This window comes from Micrasema longulum, unplaced genomic scaffold (genome assembly GCF_059751315.1).
Source record: "Micrasema longulum isolate JH-2025_06_02 unplaced genomic scaffold, ASM5975131v1 h1tg000360l, whole genome shotgun sequence".
NCBI lineage: Eukaryota > Metazoa > Arthropoda > Insecta > Trichoptera > Brachycentridae > Micrasema > Micrasema longulum.
In genome coordinates, this window is record NW_028277562.1 from 53112 (window position 1) to 72898 (window position 19787).

General features: G+C 32.5%; 1 protein-coding gene across 1 annotated transcript in view; it reads left to right on the forward strand.

Moving 5' to 3' along the window:
• The window catches only part of LOC148282219 (alkaline phosphatase, tissue-nonspecific isozyme-like), a gene marked incomplete at its 5' end in the record, with an annotated part of 170538 nt that overhangs the window by 18445 nt on the left and 132306 nt on the right, over window positions 1-19787 (forward strand). The gene's annotated exons all lie outside the window — the stretch shown is intronic.

The window sequence follows — 19787 nt, forward strand, 5'->3', positions numbered from 1 at the left end:
ATGATAAAAAGTTTGAAGAAGTATTTATTGCACTGGAGAATGCAACTTGGCAAGCATCAAAAATCATATTTGAATTTGAGAGAAAAAATACTATCAGAATCACATTTTTTTCTTTCTGTGACCTTTTTTAAATATTTTTTTGTTGACCAGTGATTTTTTTATTTATTTTAGAAACGAAACGATAATCCGCCTGAATAAAAAAATCATATGGTAAATCTATTTACTTCAATATAAAGATAAAAATTACACACTTTTAGAGGATTAATTAAATGTCACAGACATATAACTCGTTTATTTAATCAAATCTAAGACTTTCCTATGTCAAACACGGTGATACTTTCGGAAATGATTAACAGAGTCTTATTCCAAGAACAGTCCCACAGACGAGGGTCAAAGCACGTGTTCACGATAAATATATTACGGGGTTGTGATTGGATTGTCTTAATCCAACTTCGGGACGAATGACAGGACATTTCCCCAAAATAAATAAAAACTGTAGCCTTTTCATTATTTCGAAAGGTTTTTCTTTTCTAGATACAACAGAAATTAAGATCGTAGTAAAATTGTTGTTTTTATTCTTGTGAAGAATACTTTTTTTTAATGCAAAAATTTCCATTTCGAGGCCATTTTCAACGAGCTGTTAATGACTCACTACTAGAAAACGGGAATAAAGTTGGGGTAGAGTATAGTTTGAAACTGAATTAATGTGAGAATCCGCAACACTAGCCACATTGTAATGCTTGTTAAATAGCACCAGGCAAGTGTTCTTAATTCCACTATTGATATTAATTTATTTATTTAACACTTTATATACATATACAATTGGCAACATATAAGGGCTTGCATATTGTTTTAAGAAAATGTCTTCCTACCTACCCAAACCGTTCAGTTTGAGTAATGTACAACAACGTGGACATATTTTATAATTTTATATAAAAATGAAAACAAAAAATTACATTATACTATGAAGAGAGGAGACGTTATGAAATGGAAAGAAAAGGGTGAAAGGAACAATTCAAACATTTAGATGGTGATATATTTATCTTAATTTAAATGTAAATAAAGATTTCTCTTATAATAGTGGGTAGATTATTCGACAATCTAGCAGCTACTACTGTGAAAGAGGATGCAAGAACATTAAAGCCGTGAAAGAGTATTAAAAGGGTGCTCTCGTTACTAGAACAAAGAGATAGTTCATGTTCTGATAGAGGTTGGAAGAGCTCTCTCAAATGAGCAGGTGAGGTGGGAATATTCCAAATATTGTGAAAAAGTGATAAAAATGGATGATTCTTCTGTGCCTGATACTGAGAGCCAGTGTAGTAGCGTGCGGTATTTTGTTATGTGGTCAAACTTGCAACGATAAAATATATAACGTATAAAAACATTCTGCAATCGTTTTAACTTATCAAGCAGTTTAGAATATTAGCATCTGAGTAACAGACATCTGCATAATCAAGGAGTGGGAGAAGTAAGCTCTGGACTGATGTTTGCTTAACATTGATTGGCAAGAAATTTTGCGCTCTTTAAAATGAGTGCAAACTGCCATCAGGTTTACGTCTAACTTCGTTAACCTGATCGTGCAATTCTAAATGCTTATTTATGTTAATACCGTAGTTTTTTGACAAAAGTCGTGAAAGGAATTTCTGTGCCATTTATTTTGAAAGGGAGAGTGTAGGAACATCCACTTTAGAGTACATTTTATTACAACCAACAAGTACAATTTTGGGTTTCTGTTGGATTTATGAGAAGTCCATTACTTCTTGTTTATGTGAAGATATGCTTGAGTGCATGCGACGTTACTTTGTGAGCTTGATCAATATTGTTGGGTTTAAAATTAATATAAAATTGCATATCATTGGCAAAATGTTACTACATTATCTCTGTTTAAATCACGTCTGAAGAAACATCTTCTTTCTCTTTCTTAATCTCTCCTCTTTTCTTTTTTCCCCTCTCTTCCTTTTTCTTGTTGGGTAATAGTTGTGATTTAAGGTTTTTATAAACAAATACGTTTATTTATATTTTTATATATATCTTTAGCTTTTTAATCTTTATTTTCTATTGAATATGTTCTGTAACTTGATCTATAAAAATAAAACTATTATTTCATTGGTTGGTTGGAAAAATTGCCATTTGGCAATAAGCCCGCTAACGTACAAATAATATAATGTAAAAAAAGTTAAACAAATAAATAATAAATGGTTCGAACAGGGGAGGTTTTAGATTATTGGATTGATAAAAAGGGAAAATAAAAGTAAAGTAAGTCTCTTACAATATCTATCAGGTAAAAATCTATGTCAGGCACTTTTGTCAGCGATGCTTGAGGTTGCGGGTTCAATTTGTGGGACGGTGAATGAAAAATATTATTTGTTAAATACGTGATTTAAGTTAACTATATTCAACTATTGTATTAATTCTAATATTTTAACATTTCACTTTCCACACCCAATATTGCTTAGGACACTGCATTTATAAACAAAACGCAGTGTATTTTGATAATCTGTTACATGATGGTAAGATGATCAGTCTAACGTTTCAGGTGTCAGATCAGCACAATGAATACATCTAGTTTCAGCAACCTTTGAAATACATATTTCACGTTCACTCTGCTAGAAATCAAACGCAAGACCTCAAAAATGGTAGACAAATACGTCAAACACTACACAATTAGTCGGACTACTTTCCACTCGATTTCTTTTAGTTTTATTTAGTTTAGACCTAAGAACAGCCATCGAGTCGAAAACACTACTCTAGGGTTCCTTATTTTATTTTAAGAACATAATTGTATTCTTTATCCACCTGGGCACAGATAATACAATATTGAGCTGTAAAACTACATTTACGGGCTCTTTTTCACACTTACGGGCTTCCACGGTCTTAGAAAACCATAGATGACGATCTTTCGGCTTTGTTCTCCGGATCTAAGGGACGCAGGATTGACGTGGGAGAAGACGTGAGCTCTGGCTGGCGATAGGATCTTCTGGAGGCGTCGGGTGATGTCCACACGCTCCACTTATGAGCGGATGTGGAAAAGAAGAAGAAGAAAACCGTTGTATTCCAATAAATACGTTACAATAAAACACACATTATTTCCAACTTAACACCATTTGCGCTCTTATTTGCTAAATGCTAGATTTAAAAAATATATATTTCAATAATAAGCATGCCGATCGCTAAAATTGCCGTTTTCACCCGGCCTTAATATAGAAAGAGTGCTTTTGAATTCCATTGGTCCAATAAAAGACGACTTAAGATATTTTATTAAAATTTTATTCAAATCGTGGCAGTTATTGAACATGCATAAAAATTTAAATAAAACCATAACCAAAATATGAAAAATAACCTCTAATAAAAGTAACTGTCTTTTGATTGTAATCTGTCTTTTAGTGCCAATAAACATTTAACTTTATGGAATACTTGGCTCTTGAAATATATTTACACGTGAATCTCAATTCCCCATAGTACTTAGAATATTACATTTTTCCTGTGAAAAATCATTCATGAGCCCTAGGGGGGTTGTAAAATCATCTATTTCACCCCTCACTTATTGGAAATAAATTCAAAGGTACCTATTCATGGGTTGCCAAATGCTTTTTTGTAGATTATCTGATATTCATTTAAGTTCTATTGAATACACATATCTGTATTCTTCATTCGACAGATACGGAATTACGTAATAATTTTATTTATATATTTCTTTATTTACTTTACATAAACGGCATAAATTGCCTTTAACATATATTGAACATAAATTGCAATACTATAACAATAGTAACAAGTAGGTAAATACACATTAACAACCAAAAATATTAACAAAATAAATACATAAATATGAAAATACAAAAGAAGGAAAAACATTTTTAAATATAAAGAAAAGTTTAAGAATAATATTGCGAGAGAAAAAGAGAAATCAGACTCGTTTTATAACTATCAAGTCATGAATCAAATATATCAGCCTTGTCCTCATACTGATTGCCATATCTATGGAGCCTAGGGATAGGCGAGTGCATGTGATAGTTGGTTCTAGAACTTGCAGAACAAAAAGGAGATCTGTGGCGGGTATGTCAACCAGGTACACGGAAACACACCAACTCCAGCAAATCTGGACAGTCAATTAATGAATTGATCACCTTAAAAAGTAATATTAGGTCAGTTAGGATTCTTCTATCAGAAAGTCTTAAAAGATTTGCTGAAGACAACAATTGATTATAATTAAATAAAGCTGCTGGAATATGAAGTATTGAAAAAGAAACTAAATTATATCATATTAGTTTATAACAACGGAGATAGAGAACATTTCAGAGGAGAGAATATTGACATCTAGGCATTAACTCTTCTTTTTTTCTTTAAAAAGCTTGCTTCTTTTTGGTCACATGCATAGAGAATGATTAGGAAACATCAAAGTAGAGTTGAAAATCTCCTAACACGAAAATATCAATTTGCAAAAAATGACTTTTGGTAGCAATAAATGCCGACCGACGACATTTTTTATTTTTAAAAATTGGCAAAGTTAGTTTTATTATGACGTATGGAGAACTTTATGGACAATGTACTAAATAATAAATATAATGTAAAAATAAACAAGAGCAACATAACTGTGGCCCGTAATGAGCGGTAAATAAATGTAGTAATGTAAGAAGCAACTCTGAAAAACGCCAAAGAATGTGTGTACTTTGGAAGCAGGATCACCTGCCAAGCAAAATTTGTGATCAACAAAACATCAAAAATTTTTGAGTCAAACAACATAAACCTAAAATTCCGCAAGCAACTTGCACAAATACATTTGTTGAATGGAGCATATTGATGTTTAGTTGTGAAACATGGTTCCTTTTTGAAAAATATAAAAAAGACTCGAGGCTTTTGACATGTGGTGTTACAGAAGAATACTAAAAGTTTTGTGGAGAGCCCACATCACTAATGACAAGATTCTCAGTAGAGTCAAATAAGGAAGGAAACCAATCAAAACCAACTCAGATAGGCGGACAGAATGAATCTGCTACATTATGCGTCAAGAGGGTCTCCTGCCTGGTCAATACAACACACTGTGTCAATTTCTTCAAGAAATCAATAATTCAAAAAAAGGGCAACGTCGAGCGACACATGTACAGTTGTCATACGTCAAATATATATCATTTAAGAAAAATGGGCCTTAGGAAATCTTCTTCAAAATACTATTTTCCAAACAGACAATCTTCAAATAATATTTGTATCCTGCAAGCTTACTTAAAGATGAAATAACAGCAAATGGATTTTAAGAATTTTATAACTGTAAACGTATCTGTATTAATAAGTAAGCTGAAGTAGTCTACTAGATTCTTGGTTCACTGGGAATGAGCTGAGTGCCAGCTGCACGATCAATGTTTAAAATCAGGTTTGGAGGAACACATAAACGTTGATGGTTATTTAAAATGAATAATTTGTTTTCATTCTCTCATAAATATTACTCCAATAAAATATTATTATCGATAGTAAAATAGAATGGTTAGCTGCGCACAGAGATGAAGGAGCATATGAAGCGAGTGAGGCTGAGCCTCACTAAAAAATCATTGGTATTCACCAGTACTTAATATGTATTTTAGTTTGCATTAAATCAACACATTTAGGAGATAAAAAACTAGCAACTAATATAAAAATGCTCAAAGATGCCTACAAACATTGTCCGTACTGTGTTATTTACTGTAGGTACCTACTTAACATTTACGCATATTATACTTATCCTTAAAATCTGAGCTTCACTAGAAATTTGGTATCAAAGACGCCACTGGCTGCGCATAATCTCTTATATGGACGATTCGCCTCTGCTTTCGACGATTCGTCTACAAATATTACAACGTCTGAAATATTTTGCTTTATCCGTAATATTAATTTGGTCCAATAAAAAAAATGTGAAATGCATTTGAACATCACTGGGGTGAATAGAGGTAAATTCTTAAAATCCCATCAGACAACGACACTCGGCATTGTGTAGGATGATAATAAATATGTTAAAAAAATAAGAACACGAAAAACTTATTTTGTAGAAGTAGTATTCATTTTATCCCAGTAAAATATTCCACGAAAGAGCGGCGTTTGATTGCATTCCTGGAGGATTTACTCGTTAGTATAAGTTGTTTGCACAGAACTTTTCGTTCATTTTATTTTCTTTACGTGTATTTTTCTTTATTTCCTTAATGAAGGTATCAGGAAAATTCCATTGTAAAAATGATACGTCTGATATAACTTCTCTTTTGTAAATTATTAATAATATATATAAATATACATATATTTATATATTTATATTAACAATGACAAAGGAATGAGTTGTTGGTTTCCCAACCAAGTTGAAGGAATAATTAAGGAATTTTAGAAGGATCTGAACGCTTGTCATCTTTGATTGAAAAATCTCCAGATCGAATTTTTTTTGACCAAACCATTTTAAGGAAATAAAAAGGTAAAATACACCAAAAATATTTGTTTTAGTACTCCGTATTCAAATTGGCAAAATTGTTTAAAAAAAACAATTACACGTAAAATACAGCACTTAATTACATTTAAAGTAATGTCAAAACGTAAATGTAAAAAAAAAATCGTGAAAATTTTCTGTTTTCTATTTAAGAAAACCAAAATTACTTCGTTGTCAGCCCAATAATTAAATAAATGATAATATAACACCTACAATGATAATTTTTTTCTTTAAATAAAACATTTATCTCACACAAAATTTTTCTTTTCATAATAATTCTTAGCTCGGGGCATGTTTCTGTTAAATAAATAAATTAACAAATATTTTGCAACCTGAATAAGCATAAAAGTGATTGTTGTTAAGGCTGTGTTACAAAAATATGTTTTTAACATCAAAGTAAACAATTATTAATACACAACTTTTTTTAATACATTAATTATTTTCAACATTACACTGCTTCAATTTCGGTGTCCATTTTTTTTCACACTACAGGCCAGGAGGCCCAATTAAAATGGTAAATTACATCCTAGAGCACCCAGGCATGAGAAAAATCACATTTAATTTTTGTGTTCTTATCGGGAATCGAACCCTGAACCTTCCGTGCGTGAGTCAAGCGTCTTGACTTTAACACCACGGAGGCCGCCAATAATAATTGAAGTGTGGTCTTATGTAAAAACTTCAAGAATTTCAAAGCGAAAATGGCATTGTAATAACGAATCCTATCACCATTTTTCAATCACAAACATTCAAGCAACTGTCATTTGTGGTAGGCAAATATGTTCTATTTATATAGTTCTAGCTTTACTCGGGATCTATTTAATTGGGTTTTATACCGAAAATTGTAAAATTTTACTTGAACATAGCACGATTGGCTTTAAAATAGCATTTTAAATTATGTGTCGTTACTACTTACCGTCAGAGATAATGTAGAACTATAACTAATTACCGTTTAATTTTAAATATTAATTTTTAATCTTAGATTATCTACATCTGATTTAATATAATTTACTATAGAGATTATGGAGAAACCATATAAGACTATATTTTAGACACCATAGAATTAAGAATATTCCAGAAACCGCATACGAGCATCAAACAGAAGGCGACTAAACTACTCTTAAAATAGTAGTTTTACGTTTTTACCCATTAGTTTCTTTGTAGACGTCGCTCAGTACGCAACTCACGATTTGAATTCAATTATGCCATGTTGTGTCGTTTCAAAGTGTAGAAATACTGCTAGAATCTTGAGAAAACGGGATGGCATCACATTTCATGTGTAATTAGCAAATACATGTGTAAGTAGCAAATGCATTATTTAAAAATTTAATTATTTTTTAATCTTTCAGATTGTCAAAAAAAAAACAAAATGGACATTTTGTTAGTGTTGCTAAGAAAATTTGTTCACTAACCGTTTCTAAATCCGAAACTTTAAAATTTAATCCTTAAATTCTTATTTTAATCACTAAAGTATAATCAAATAGAGATGACGCTTCAAATAACGTGAATTTTAAATCGTGTTCTAAAAACTATCGAACAACATTTCGTTGATTTTAAGTAATTTTGTCAATGTATTAAATCGGCTCTTGTCTACAAAAATGTGTTTGTTCCCTAAATGTTACTGAAGTTATGCAGCTGGTTTTGCTCTGTAGAATACCGAATAATGGCGGCCGGAAGTTACGTAATAGTTATTCGCTGAAATTAGACTAATTATCAAGTTTCCGGTTCAGATAATCGACGTTTCCTTTGAATGTACCTGAACCGACTCTCAACACTCCAGAAGTAGCAAGAAGATCATAATGTGTTTAGTTATAGTTACTATAGCCGGGTCACTATTCAATATCTGGTCTACATACATAAGTTGATAATATATTGCCTTCTTGCGATATTACAATGCGTGATAATGTTAGCAACTTTGTTAAATACTGTTATAGAATTTAGATATGCTGGAACTCATATGCATGGGCTGAAGGGTGGCCTGAAGAAACATGCGCAGTCATGATGTTTATAGATTTAAGTTAAATATGTCAAGTTCTAGATATTTACAGTATGCACCTGTGTGTCTTATCAAAATATCTTAATTTACGCCCAATCATTGGCAAAACTTAACGACAGAAGAAACATTTTAGACCTTTTAAATTTATTCAAAATTATACGTAAACTCAATGTGGGATTACCCTGAACTATTATCTCTCATCAACTTCAGGGTGCCTGGAAGAATGACTAGACAAGTGCTACCGTTTTGTAGCAACAATTCACGTACAGTGTATACTTGTAATGCCGTATTAAACAGACTTCATGAACTCGGCAATAGTTAATCCCACGTATCTGATATATTTAGTGTAGGGTATTGTTCCCATAGAACAAACCTTTTGAACTTTTTCAAAGATGGTGAATGGTAATTATATTTATTTATTAATGCATTTCATAATATATACAGTTTTTCGTTCACTTTGCCCAGCTGTATGAAACAGCACTTATGATTTTCTTGTTGCATTACTGTAGAATGTTTTATTATTTAAAATTTCTACTGAATATGCTGTTTAGGTTTATTTTTTTTATATTAATCTTGGGTATAAGGAAAATTATGTTTTTAAAAAATATTAAGCCAAATATGTGAGTATTATAAATGTTTGGAAAATGCAGATTTGCCGTTTATGTTAATAAAATAAATAAATAAATAAAACGTATTTAAAATGTTGGGCAAAGCTGAAGAAACGCGAGCAGTCAGTATGATATGGAAAAGAAAGATTCGAAGTTCTCGCACAATTTTAAGAAACAAGCGTTGTCAGTCGCTTATCAGACGGATCTCAACAGTGGTTGTTGGAAAATGCGTATTGCTGTAATTCTGTTCGTGAGTTACACATTATCTGTGACTCAGCTGAAGGGCAAAATAATTACTTTACCATATTCAAATTCTGCTATTAATATTGTTCATACTGTCCATGCACCAAAAACTAACTCTAAACCCAAAATATTTTTTTTGGAGCGTGACTTAGTTTAAAATTACATTGATTTCGAAGGTTTCTTCCGCGTATAAAGCATACTAGAACGTTTATTTCCCCTACAATATGGTTTGTTTTTATATTAATATGTATAATACTTTGGTTTGCTAATAATTTTAATCACTTTTTATTTAGAGTAATTAAAAAATGTTAATTAATTACAAATATGCAAAAAAAACAATAAGCACTTCATTCATCGATAAAGTTTAAAACGGTTTTGAAACTAAAAAAAAGTTTTTCTTGAAATATTGGTTTCATGACTGCGCATGTTTCTTCCGCCAACCCTTCATATGAAAGCATACATGGGCAATAAAACAATAAAATAAAATAACTGGAACAATATTTTCAAGCTGTAATCACATAAAAAGTAAGGAAATCATACGATTAGGCTTCTTTTCTTTCCCTTCGCGGATGGAGGTTGGAAGTCATCACAGCAATTCTTACTTTAACGAATTACAACAGGTGTAAAGAGTACCTTAAATAAGGGAAGTCTAGGCATTCACAAGGTTTGTGACTTGTCGTTGGCTGGTTTAAGTGGCCACTTTACACACTGTGTAACATTCACCATTTCGCCTTAGTTTAAACATGCGTATTTATTCAATTATTCCATTTGTTGATTTAAATTTAATGTACATATATACCTAGTTTTTAAAACTGTGAATATTTTTAAATCATCTCTGTTTATTAAGTTAGTCTTCTTTTTTTATTCTTTAATGTAAAAACATTTATAAAAAAGTATATTGTTAAGTGTCCTCGGCACGGGTAACCCCAGTGAGGTCACATGATTTTTATCATTATTTTTTTTTTTTTTTTAACTTTTTGTACATATTGTTATTTGTACATTGGCGGGCTTATTGCCAAACGGCAATTTCATCCAACCAACCAATATAATAAAAGTTTTATTTTTATAATTCAAGTTACAGAACATATTTAATAGTAAAAAAAATGTTAAAAAGCTGAAGATATATAAAAATAGAAATAATCGTAATAAATTACCTTAAATCAAAACTATTACTCGAAAGAAAAAAAGGAAAAAGGAAAGGAGGAGAGATTAAGGAAGAGAAAGGAGATGTTTCTTCAGACGTGATTTAAACAGAGATAATGTAGTAACATTTTTGATGGTGGATGGGAAATGATTCCACAGTCGAGCCGCATGAACACTATATGGGTTAGAGAAGAAAGAGGAATTGTATAATGTTCTGTCATTCACAAGCTATACACATATTTCTTGTTTTGCAGCTTCGATTCGCAAATAACAATCAAAGCTAATTTATATAACAATGGCCAACAGTTCGAACCCAACCGACCGGTAATCCGTCAAAGAAAACTGAATACAACTGACCTGGGCAATCCCGAAGTCCTGGTCTGCATCCAATTCGTCTTCCTGGTCACTTCCTAGGAGATGGATTAACTGTTGACTCTTCTTTTGAATTGAATTTGAATTTTTACACCTTCGCGATTATTTCGAAGAAAGGAGATTACAAAACTCAGTGGCGTGCCCAATATGGCGAAATTTGCAACACAATTTTTTTTTACTGTATTTCCACCCGTGTGCAGTGACGGAAGACCAGGCGAGCCATCTATAGACGCCCATTAAAACTACGTATTTGATTAACTAATCAAATACGTTGTCTTTTTCGGTTGACTTCATATTTTCTCAACAGATGTCACTGCCGTGACGAATTCGAACCGATGGCCATTACAGGAATTGTGGATGGGTATTAAGAGAGTGCCTTGAGAATAAGAATGAAGAGGTTAACCATGAACTGATTAGCGTTGGAATTTTTCACGAAATCATATAGGAGCGTTATGACTATGAAGAACATTGAACAGAAGTAAGAGGGAGTGATAGTCTTTCCGCTGTCTTATTTTGAGCCATTTCAGTTGCCTACAATAACCAGAAATGTTTTCATATTTTCTAAGACCAAAAATGTACCTTATGCATGTATTCTGAAGTCGTTTAAGTCTATCTAGTTGCTCACAGCTTTAATTAGTCATGGAAACATCAGCGTAATCTAGAATGGGTGGTAGTAATGCTTGTACAAGGGTGTATTTAGTATTAATGGGTAAGAATTTTTGCAACCTTCTAAGTGAGTGTAGACTGAAAAATATTTTGGGGCTTAATTCATTAGTATGAGCTCGCCAGCAGATATGTTCATCCATTTGTTCTCCTAGATTTTTTACGGATTTTCTGTTTTGAATATTTGTACCATTGACATTAAGAGAATTAAGTGAAGGTATGTCTAGCTTACTAAGCAATCTTTGACTACCCGCAAACATAATTTGTGTTTTAAATGGGTTTTTTAGTAAACCATACTCTTTTGTCCATGTTGACATGCAATTTAGTGTATTAGACATCGATTAAATTGCTTCGCTGGTGTTCAGGTCTCCAATGAAGATATAATTGTAAATCATCTGCAAAGAGATGATATGAACAATTGAGACAATCTGCAATCGGATTTATAAATAGGGAAAATAGTAATGGTGATAAAACTCCACCTTGAGGTACTCCAGCGGCAATATCAACCCATTCCGATTGATGATCTGGTATTTTGACGCACTGTTGTCTAGCTTGTAAATACGATCCGAACCATTTTATATCGGTTGTGTCATATTCAGTGTTTTAGACTTAGCCAACAAAAGATCGAAATCCACAGAGTTGAAAAGAAAGCTCAAAGTTAATTATAGTTTGTAAGAGTAAAATATGAATATATATATAAATTTTTAAAAAATACCTTCAAATTGTATGTTTTCTAGAGTGTATCTTTGCTGAATTACCTTATAAAATAAAATAAATAAATAACATTTCAAACACCTTCTTAGCAGAAAAACGTATGTCTTATATTTCTTCAGTTCTACTGACATATTTTATTTACGTTTTTTTTCCTTTGAAGTCAAGATACGCTCTAAAGCGGCCAAGTAGTACTGGGTTGTTTGGTTGCAAAAAATATCTCCAGTCACTAAGGACATAGTCTCAAGTACGTAACAGCGACATTCAGTGTGATGTTAACTTGAATTTTTATTTGTTTTAGATGTGTGTTTTGTTTTTTGAACCGCAGCATGCCAAGAGGCCCAATTAAAATAGCAATAGACATGTCATATCTTGTAAATTTCTAGACATTTATCTTACATATTTTCTTTAAAACATTATCATTATCACGGGAATGGATTTCTGCGATCAAATGTGGGCTAACTGGTAAATGATTAATACGTATTTATAAATGTAAAATGTAATAATGTATAAAGTATCAATGATGTGTATAAACTTAATATATATGTATGTATATGGATGTATAAAATATAATATAAATATGTATGTGCGAAAAGATATGTATATATGTGTGTGAATGTGGTTATGAATGCATTACAAGTACCCCGACTCAACGTGGATTTTCTAGCGAGTCGGAGCAAGTTCACAGACATGGGTCGTTCCTGATTGTGTCGCTATAAACTGTGTCTCTGTCCTTAACTGTAGTATGTTTAGTGTAATTAATAAATAAATAAAAATAATAAATTATATCGTCAGCATTTAGCTTACTTTCAACCTTGTTTTTGCAATTCTATACACAACGTTCAATACTAATATTTACTTGTAAATTGATAATTTTACCTCAAAACCCGATTTCTAGTAAAAATCTCAGGATTTCAAAAGAAAATACAAATAAGATACTCACATATCAAACGCAAGTATTTATGTGAAAGTTCGTGTTTCTAATTTATGTAAAGCGGGTTCTCAAGAACAAGCATCATCTAGCATGAAGAACGAGCCTTGGTTAAATCTGTGAAATCATCGTCATTCCTTTTCCACACCTAACTGTGCATAGGGCTCTTCATTACTGCACTCTCTGCAGCGTATCTTGATCATTTTTGTTACATAAAGGTAAGATGATCAGTCTTACGCTTAAGGTGCCAGTCCAGGGATTATAAAGTATTCTAGTGTGAAAGCATCCTTTTCAATAAATATTTCAAAAAACCATGTCGGGAATCGAAATCAAAACCTCTTGAATAGTAGGCATTCGCGCTGACTATTACACCCCGCGGCGGACGCGAAATATAATAAATATTATTTAAATATTTGTAGTTGTGGGTGAGGAAATGTGGATGTTCAAAAGTAGGTAGAATGGTGAATGTTACACAGTGTGTAAAGTGGCCACTTAAACCAGTCAATGACACGTCATAAACTCTATAAATTCCTAGACTCCCATATTCCCTTCTCAATAATGTTTTCCTTCTCTTTTGCAACAAATTTAATTTATAAATGTATTTATTTAACACTTTATATATTTTATATACTTATAAATGCAGGCGTTTTAATTTAAAGCAATTTCTTTCGACCTATCCAAACCGTTCAGTTTGAGAAAAAAATAAGAAATGTATAGTGTATAAATACAGAATCTTCTAATTTATTACAAAATTAAAAATAACTATCAATTAAAAATCAACGCTTTACTATGAAGAGTGAAAGAAAGGGGGGGAATTAAAAAATGAGGAAGGAATAACTAAAATATTTAGATACGATAGTGATATTTTAATATAATTCAAATGTAAATAAAGAAAAAGTGTCTCTGACATTAGTGGGTAGATTATTCCACAATCGAGCAGCTACTTTTGCGAAAAAGAAAGCAATTAAATAAGAGCGATGAAAGGATATTAAAAAGGTTCTCTCGTTACTAGTATGAAGAGATAGTCCATGTTGTGATAGAGGTTGGAAGAGCTCACTCAGATAAATAGGTGAATTGGGATTATGTAAAATATTTTGAAGAAGTCATGTAACATGCGTACGGTATTCGGTTATTTATTTATTTACTAGCATATAACAGTCGGCGATAGCAGACTTGGTTCTTCGGGCCAACTTTTGCTGGATATTTATTCACTATCGCAACTAAATTGAATGTTTACTTAAAATCTCTACAAATACGTATACTACCATATTTTTTTTAAACAGGTACGATCGGTGAAGAAAATTCACTTGACTTCACCGGTGAAATTATTCCCAAACTTACCATACGTTTTAATTCCACCTCAACTTTATATTTTAATGCAAATGGCACTGGTCTTACATTAGCGCAAAGGATGTTGGATTATTTACTGCTATAATATTGACTTTATATTTATTAAATCTGCCCAACTTATCAGAAAAGACTTCCGGAAATTCCCAAAACAATTTTTTTCCATCTTATTCTTGTCGCCAGTTGTTATACCCTAAGGTGGTATATGAAGATCAGTAATAAGACTTTATGGAGTCAACGGTGGTTTATTTTAAATACTTATTATACTGTGGTTAGAGAGCGACTATTTACTAGGAGAGACAAATCTAGAATGACTTGCAAAGTTTTGTGAATGTGTGGTAGGGTGGGCCAATATTTATTTTTTTTGAATTTCGAAATGAAAGGGGTCTAAAAAGTTGCCTTTTGGATTAATCGGAATGCAAAACATATAAAAAAAAATCAACCAGAGCTTGAAGTTTTCGAAAAAGTCGATTTTTTGGAGTAACCCGGCTGTCGTTTCGTATTTAAGTAAGAAAATCATCCCAATTAAATTTTCTCATGTGCATTAAACCTAATTAAATAAGCGCCTAAGGGCGTGAGTTGCAGTTTAATTTCTAATAAATGAGTAACATTGTTTAAATAAGCCATTCAATATTAGCCAGGCGCTCAACGGAATCAGTTTCGCGGAGTGTAAACTTTTTGCATTTCGGTAGTTTTAAAGCGTGTTCCAATTTGTAATGTAATTAAGTTATTTATTAGCTAGCAAAAAATAATTTTATCAATATAGATAAATTAACAAAATGTTCAAACAGGGATAAACTTTAAACCTAGGAGGGCCAAAAGTAGTATGGTATATTTTTTCAAATAACTTTTACGTTCAATGTGATCTAAAATCAACTTTTTGACCCCTTTCACTTTGATGTCTAAAAAATTAAAAATTCATACATCATCGGCCCACTCTAATGTGTGGGTAGGCAGACGACTGTAGATATATTATTGTCACCAATAATATACCTTTTTTCCTTACAATCATGAACATAATAAGAAATATAAACTAAAATAATCATAAAAAACATAACCAATTTATATATCCCTATAGATATAGGTCAAATTCCTATCCGCCAATTAAGTGGATTGATGGGACGGCCTTAACAAATAACGAATAGTGGGTTCGTAAATTATTTTTTTTTAAATTATTTCATTTATCAATTGGCAGGTAAAACAAATAAAATAGTACAACATAAGGCGGACTAATCTCAACTCAATTTCTTTTAGAAAAATTTTTACCCGCGAGTAGAAACTAAATAAATAAAACCAAAAAAAAAAAAAAAACATCCACCCACCTTAATTTTACTGGACGGACTTGACTGGCGCAATACGTGTGAAACAGGCCCGTAAATGACAGACTTAATCAATCGTTTTAGGACTAGTAATATTATAGATTATAGGGCAGAAGTGACTCTTACTATATAAAATAAACATAATAGTGAGTTTAGTTATACAAAAATAAAAAACAATATCAAAACATGCATCTATAAAAAGACTAATAAAAACAAAAATAAAAATATTAAAAACATATAAGTATGCCAGCATGCAAAATATATGACAATGTCAGTATCTTATGTAGCCGAATTTGCGAAGACTTAAGATTAAACGTATGCAGATATTCTGCAATCGTTCCAACTTATTAAGCAGTTCAGAATTAGCATCTGGGTAAAATACGAGTACATCTGCATCAACAAAGACTGGGAGAAGTAAGCTCTGGACTAATGTTTGCTTAACATTAATTGGCAAGAAATTCTGCAATCTTTTGAGTGACTGCGAACTTTAATTAAGTTAACGACAAACTTTGTTAGATCTTGCCATCCTAAATGCTCATGTATGATTATACCTACGCTTTTGACGAAAGTCATAGATGGAATTTCTGTGGCATTTATTTTTACTCATAAAAGACTGTGGTAAATAATCCCTTTGCACACGGTAATATAACATCGTGTTATCACTAGTAAAATACGGAATATTCTAAAGTTCAGATATTTGAAAAAAAAAACATGAAGACATACTGTTTTATAATCAGAATCTTATGCAAATTTTGAAGGTTAAAGATCTTGGCATCACTTCTGTGAGTTTCCTGGCATTTCATGATCAGATCGAAACAGTTTGTAGTAGTTCATTGAAGATGTTAGTATTACTACCTACTTACTCACTACCAGGGTTTTTGGTAGTACACGAGCACTGAGAATTCTTGCGAAGTAGACTCGAGAGTGGCTCGATGATTTGGGGACCGTGTGAGTTGAATTACTCTATTAGGGTGGAGAGGGTTCAGAAGGAATTTCTTCGGTTTCTCTACATGAGGGAGTGCGGATATTATCCATGGCTTTATCCCACTGAGTTCCTCCAGGGTATGCTCGGTTACAGCAGTTTAAAGACGAGAAGGAATGTGTATTTAACTACGCACTTCTTTCGATTTTTGCGCAGTATTATAGACAACCCTGAAATTATGCGGAGCATTAACTTTCATGTTCCGGATAGTTATCTTAGACAGCGTCAGCATAGACTGTTTCACATTCCAATATGCAGGACCAACCTACCAATGGTTATGTCTGTTGGAAGGGCTATCTCTATGTTGAAAAATATTACTTTGGATATGGACATTTTTCACGTTTCTGAGGGAGTTTTTGGTTACAAGATTCTCTTACTTTTTTTGACATATTATTATCTGGATATTATAAATACTTATGTGTTATTTTTAAAAATACCTTATTTTACCTTATTATTTTTATGGTTTATTTATGTATGAATAAAGATATTCTATTTTGTAATGTACATATATATGAATAAATAAAATCGAGATAATTCCTTTTCCATAATTTATGCAAACAAACATATAATTTTGCCTGTTATAGCAGAATTAAAAATCATAAATACACCGCTCACATCACGCGCGTGCTTCTCCCATCACTGTCATTCACCCACTAAAGACTTAATCTGTTTTACACAACACCCACCACAGAACAGCGTCTCTGTCTTCTTTGTTATGAGTTCTATCTTAGTGCTCTCTCTTATGCAGATTGATGCTGAAGAAGCGTACATTTTTTCTTCGCATAGCAAGGATTAATATTTTTTGTATCAACATTCAGCAAAGTTAAACAAATTTTACTTTGCAAAACCGGTGTTAAAATGTCCATTAGAAGATTAAAAAAAATACGAGTTCATCATTTTAAAAAATGAGAGAGATATCATCGATATAAGTTTTGTGTCCTATGTCGACTAGTGTGATATCACAGCCACACAAGAGTTAAGAAGTAGGAGCGTGAAAACATCCACTTAAGAGTGCATTTTTTACTACCATTACGGTTTTTTGTTGGAATTATGAGAGTACATTTCATTTGTAAACTCCATCAATGCTACGGGTTAAAACTAAATATTTAATTGCATATAATCGACATATAATTGTCACGAACACAAAATAGAGCTAAAGACTCATCTTGCCTCCGAAATGATTTGAAGAATTTATGGCATTGGTCTGTAACTAACAAATTACCTTTTAGCATACCAAAATGCGGCGTTACCACGTATATTCGCTCTAAGGAAACATCTCTATTTCTTTATAACATAAATAATGTAGTCATACCACGCAATTACCGAATTAAAGATCTTGTTATTATTTTCGCTGTCCATTCGCTCTTCATGTCCAAACCAACGCAGCACCCCTTTATTGATTTTGTCAATAATGCATGTCTCAGCCTTACACACTTCACGGATCTCGACATTTGTGCACCTATCATACATCGTTTTACCACATATTCACCTGAGGGATCGCATTTCGACAGCATTCAACCTACTTTCATCATCATTTTTCCGATTCCATACTTCGCTCTCATACATAAAAGTTGGCACTAGAACTCCGCTGTGCTAGTTTAGCCTCCTGCGATAAAAATTTGTTTGCCAAAGTAGATTTTAGTGCACCGCACCGTTCACCCTGTTCCCGGCACTCACCCTCCTTTCAATATCTTTCTAGGCCTTTCCGTCCCTAGTAAAAATACTTCCCAGGTACACAAATTCTTTAACCTGATTCAGAATATCTCCGTTCACGCTGATCTCACATTAAGTTATATTTTTATCCCTTTTAAAAACCATCACTTTCAATTTATCAACATTCATAAGCAAATCTCTTTTCTTGCATACATCGTAGACTTTTGTTACCAAGAATTGAAGGTCTTCTTTGCTGCTAGCAAGAAGCACGGCATCATCAGCATACAGAAGACAGTTAACAGTTATACCACTCATTTTTGGTCCCATTCTTAAATCTTTCAGTTCTTTCATACAGTTATCGATGAATATGTTGAACAACCATGGTGACATTACACATCCTTGTTTGACTCCTTTCGGAATATTAAACCACGATGTGAATGTCCCATTCACCTTCACACATGCTGTGTTGTCCTTATACAGTGACGCAATACCCCTTGTCAGTCACTCCATACTTCGATAAAACCTTCCACAATTTCTCTCTGTCAACTCTTTCAAATGCCTTTTGCAAATGTAACACGTGATTATATAACCATGCGTTGTATCCCGGTCCCGTGTTTTCACGTGGTTCACCAGCTGTCTAAAAAAGTGTATTTTATTGACATCTAGTTTCTTTTATTAGTACTTTTTTGCTGCTGGTAAACCACGTGAAAACACGGGACCGGGACACAACGCATGGTTATTAAAATCACGTGTTTACACGGCTCTCGGATACAAAACACAAAAAAAGGAGTGAGGCCCTGTATATGTACGAACATTGCAATGCGCAATGTGGCTCTCCATGAAGGCCAATGTTGGCAAAACCGTCATACAAAAATTACTTATTTGATCATTTTAAATAAATTTTAGAAGTTTCAATTGATTTAACTTAGTATTCTCATATTTATGACACTTTTAAGAACCTCTTCACAAAGCATGAAATTTCACAAAAATGGGCAGGGCACAGGGTAAATTCTGTGTATTCGGCCGGTACTCAAAGTGTTAAGTCCCATTTTACTAGTGTTGTGGATAAATCTAATAAAATGCTTGGTTTTGTATTTCGAAAATCTAGATATTTCAATAATACAACCGTAATTCACACATTGTATTATACACAAGTCCACAGCACATTTGAATATTGTTCCATAATTTGCAACCCTTCTGAATCAAACCACATCCTTGAAATAGAGAAGGTTTAAAAGCAATTTTTACGTAACGTTCTAAAATATAAAATAATCATCCATACTCGTACCTATAATTATTTTTTTGAGGGATGCTGGATTACAACACCCTCTAATCTCGTCGTCAATTTTTTTATGAAAAACATTTCTATGAGCTGATTTCTGT